Source organism: Gossypium hirsutum, chromosome A03 (assembly GCF_007990345.1).
Source record: "Gossypium hirsutum isolate 1008001.06 chromosome A03, Gossypium_hirsutum_v2.1, whole genome shotgun sequence".
NCBI lineage: Eukaryota > Viridiplantae > Streptophyta > Magnoliopsida > Malvales > Malvaceae > Gossypium > Gossypium hirsutum.
In genome coordinates, this window is record NC_053426.1 from 59,365,822 (window position 1) to 59,370,092 (window position 4,271).

The 4,271-nt window shown below is 36.4% G+C and overlaps 1 non-coding gene across 1 annotated transcript; it reads right to left on the reverse strand.

Moving 5' to 3' along the window:
* Nucleotides 1-2,023: 2,023 nt before the first annotated feature.
* Nucleotides 2,024-2,130, reverse strand: LOC121225345 (small nucleolar RNA R71). Its single transcript, XR_005923207.1, has one exon. It is a non-coding gene; the product is annotated as a small nucleolar RNA R71 (small nucleolar RNA).
* Between the last annotated feature and the right edge of the window lie 2,141 nt (nucleotides 2,131-4,271).

The following is a 4,271-nucleotide window of genomic DNA, read 5'->3' on the forward strand; positions in this document are numbered from 1 at the left end:
TCTTTATGTTTTGTTATCATTATTGATAAACTGTAATTTATACATATTTTTACCCCATGCTTAACGCATTTTATGGATGATTTTTTCTTTAGAATTGGTGAATTGATGCTCCTAATACTTTAATTTCATGTTTTATACTTAAGATAGCGAAAGGAGCGAGAAACGGACCAAAAACAGAGAAAAATGGGCCAAAGTACGAATTCAACACCACCTGGACCTCCTCAGACGGGTAGACCACACGGCCGTGTTAATTTGGCAGATTCAAAGCACGACTCACACGGCGTGTCCCTGCCGAGCCCAAGTTGAGTCCAATTAGGAAAAGGCCAATTTTGAAGGCTTCTAGGCATTTTAAAGCCTATAAATACACCCTAGAGGAGGAAAGTAAAGGGGACATAGAATAGGGAGTAAGAAATTACTCCAAAGAAGCCGATTGATCCATCTTAGAAGCCAGATTCATCATCAAGACTGAAGATCTCTCCTCAATTTCCTCTTCAGGAGTTTTGGGTTTTCTTTATGTTTTGTATTCTTTATTATTTTGAGTTGTTTTCTTATTTAGTTATGAACTAAAACCCCTAAATACCTAAGGGGAATGAAACCTAAGACGAATCTTGTTATTATTTTCTAAATTGTATGATAAATATTTAACTTGTTATTAATTATGTGTTCTTAATTCTTGTTTTGATATTCCAGGATACTGATTCAAGATAAGCTTTTATTCAGAGGAGGAATAGACCCTGTCTAAGAGTACATTTGTCATAATTAAGCGAAGTTGTTTGGGTGACAAGATTTTATCGGATTAGGGTGAAACCTAATAAGGGGATCCATAAATTGAGTTAATGCAACCCTAGAGTGTTAATTAGAGAAAGGTCTCAATTATTCAAACTAGGGATTAAACGTTATTAGTCTTGAATAGGGATAATAACATAACTTAGGGATCTCTATAGAACAAGTTAAATGTATAAATTGTCTGATTTGGAGCCAGAATAACAAGTACAGTCTAGGTGGATTTTTCCTTAGGTAGTGTCTTAATTCAATCGATTTTCCCAAAAGAAATTCCCTAATTCCATTCTTTGTGAAATCTTAGTTTAGATAATTAGTTAGTCAAAACAAAACCTCTTTATTCTTAGGCTAGATAATAAAAAGACAATCATTACTAGTACTTTTAGTTCCATTGGGTTCGACAATCCGGTCTTACTAAAACTATACTATTGTTCGATAGGTACACTTGCCTACATTGCGATAATAGTTAGTTTCAAGAATGATTAATTATAAATATTTAAAACCTATCATGAAATCACGCGATCAAGTTTTTGGCGTCGTTGCTGGGGAACTAAGATATTAGGAACGTTCAATTTTTATTACTTTAGCCATTTATTTTTCTTGCAATTTAATTTAATTTAATTTATTATTATTTATTAATTTACTTTCTCTTGGCAGGTTTTTATAGTTTATGACTAGAAGAAACCCGTCAGGACCACTACTCTTTGACGAAGAAATCGATCGCACAGTTCACAGAAACCAAAGAGAAATAAGGCGAAGCTTAAGATACACAGAGAATGAGTAAGAGGATGATACTCAACCCCCAACCGAAGAGATGGCTGAAAACCAAGACAATCAGCTACCTCCTGCAATTGCGGTTAATCAAAATCCTGTTCCAGGCACTATGTATGATTATGCTAAACCTTCTTTAACAGGAACTGAATCGAGCATAGTTAGACCTGCTGTAGCTACAAATACTTTTGAACTAAAACCTAACACTATTCAAATGATACAGCAATTTGTTTAGTTTGATGGTTTGCAGGATGAGGATCCCAATGCTCACTTAGCAAACTTCTTAAAACTATGCGATACATTTAAAATTAATGGTGTTTCTGATGATGCCATTCATCTTCAGTTATCCCCTTTTTCATTGAGAAAAAAAGCTAAACAGTGGTTGAACTCATTACCACGAGGGTTAATCACTACTTGTGAACAAATGACCAAAAAATTTCTATTAAAATATTTTTCGCCGGCTAAAATGGCTAAATTACGTAATGATATCTCTTTGTTTGTGTAGATGGACTTAGAAACTCTTTACGATGGATGGGAGAGATACAAAGACTTACTGAGAAGGTGCCCTCACCATGGGTTACCGCTTTGGCTACAGGTTCAAACTTTCCATAATGGCCTGAATCTTTCGACTCGATAAATGGTTGATGCAGCTGCTGGTGGAACCATCAATAATAAAACACTTGAAGATGCCTATGAGTTTCTAGAGGAGATGTCACTGAATAACTATCAGTGGCAAGTCATGAGGACTAAGCCAACTAAAAGAGCAGGTGTTTATAACGTCGATTCGGTTACTATGCTATCAAATCAGTTAGAACTTCTAAATAAAAAGATTGATGATTTACTTGGTTCTTGTAACACCCCGTACCCGAGTCCGTCGCCGGAGTCGGACACGAGGGGTTTGCAGACTTATATCACTTCTTTGCACAATCCATTTTAAAAATTTCCAGGTAGTTGGCTAACTGCGTCACTGTCACCTTAAAAATCATATCTTGAGTTTCACAACTCAAAAATCAGTTTCGTAAATTTTCCCTGAAACTAGACTCATATTCCCATCTACATATTTGACCTTATTTGGTCAGTTACCGGAGGTATTGTTGGTGCAGGGGTGGTATTTGTCGGGAATGGAGGTTGTGGAACAGCCGTATTAGTTCGAATGTATTGGTTGAACCAATCATTCATCACGCTATAGAAAGCTTGTCTAGCTTCATCATTCGGGTTACTAGCATTAGGTTGAGAGTCCACCGGCGCTGCCCCTTGTGCGGCAGCAGGCGCTACACTCTCAAGATCATCAGCTACCGCTCGGTCGGGATCGGGATCCATTACTATAAATAAACACATTTGCAAATGTCAGAAATCACCACACTATCAAATAATCACATAAAATGGCATGTATAGCTAGACCCAACGCATTACGGTAGTCCTAGAATCGACTAAACCGTAGCTCTGATACCAATAAAATTGTAACACCCCGTACCCGAGTCCGTCGCCGGAGTCTGACACGAGGGTTTTGCAGACTTATATCACTTCTTTGCACAATCCATTTTAAAAATTTCCAGGCAGTTGGCTAACTGGTCACTGTCACCTTAAAAATCATATCTTGAGTTTCACAACTCAAAAATCAGTTTCGTAAATTTTCCCTGAAACTAGACTCATATTCCCATCTACATATTTTTTTCTAGAATTTTGGTTGGGCCAATTAGTACAGTTTATTAGTCAAAGTCTCCCATGTTACAGGGATCGACTACACTGACCTTTGCGCATTACAACTTGGATATCTCCCTGCACAGAGCTTCAATACTGATTTCGTTTGTTTCTATAGAAACTAGACTCAGAGAGGAATCTATACATATATGGAATGACTCCTAATTATCTCTGGTTAATTTATAATGAATTTCCGAAGTTGGAACAGGAAATCCAGAAACCGTTCTGGTCCTGTCTCACGAGAACCTGAATATCACTTAACATACTGTCCATATGATCGTTTCGTTACTTTCCTATGAAAATAGATTCATCAAGGTTCGTTTACATAATTTATTCACTATTTAATTCCATTCCTAATATTTTTAGTGATTTTCTAAATCTACATCACTGCTGCTGTCAGCATCTGCCTTTAAGGTAGACTTTACCTATTTCATAGTTTCCATGATTCAACTAGCCCTTTTAGCATAAATAGCACAAATTATGATAGTGATTAACTATTCCCATGGCCAATCCTTGTTAAGCATATCCACACCTCTCAATAACCATATCCATACCAAATGATTATAACATTATGCTCAAACATATATAAGCCATTTTCGCATGGCTATCCAAAATTATACAAATCCAAAGGGTCCATGACCCACAACAAAAAGGGTAGTCCTATACATGCCATATCCAGAGTTCAACTAAAAGAGTACCAAAAGGGCTTTGATAGTGTGGATGACTTCGACTTCGATGATCCCGAATCCGATATCTAACGAACAAATCTATAAAACAGAGAGCCAAAGCAACGGGGTAAGCATTTTAAAGCTTAGTAAGTTTCAAGTAATGAAATCGGCTTTGACTAAAGTATTACATTCACATAGCTAAATGAATCACTTTATTAATACACATTCTCATAAACATACTTACTTCACATTTCATCAACATATACACACAAGGTATTAACCTATCTAAAAGCCGAAAGTTCGTTAGTCGATTGAACGAATACTATTTAAAACGAATCGACTTTTCCGATG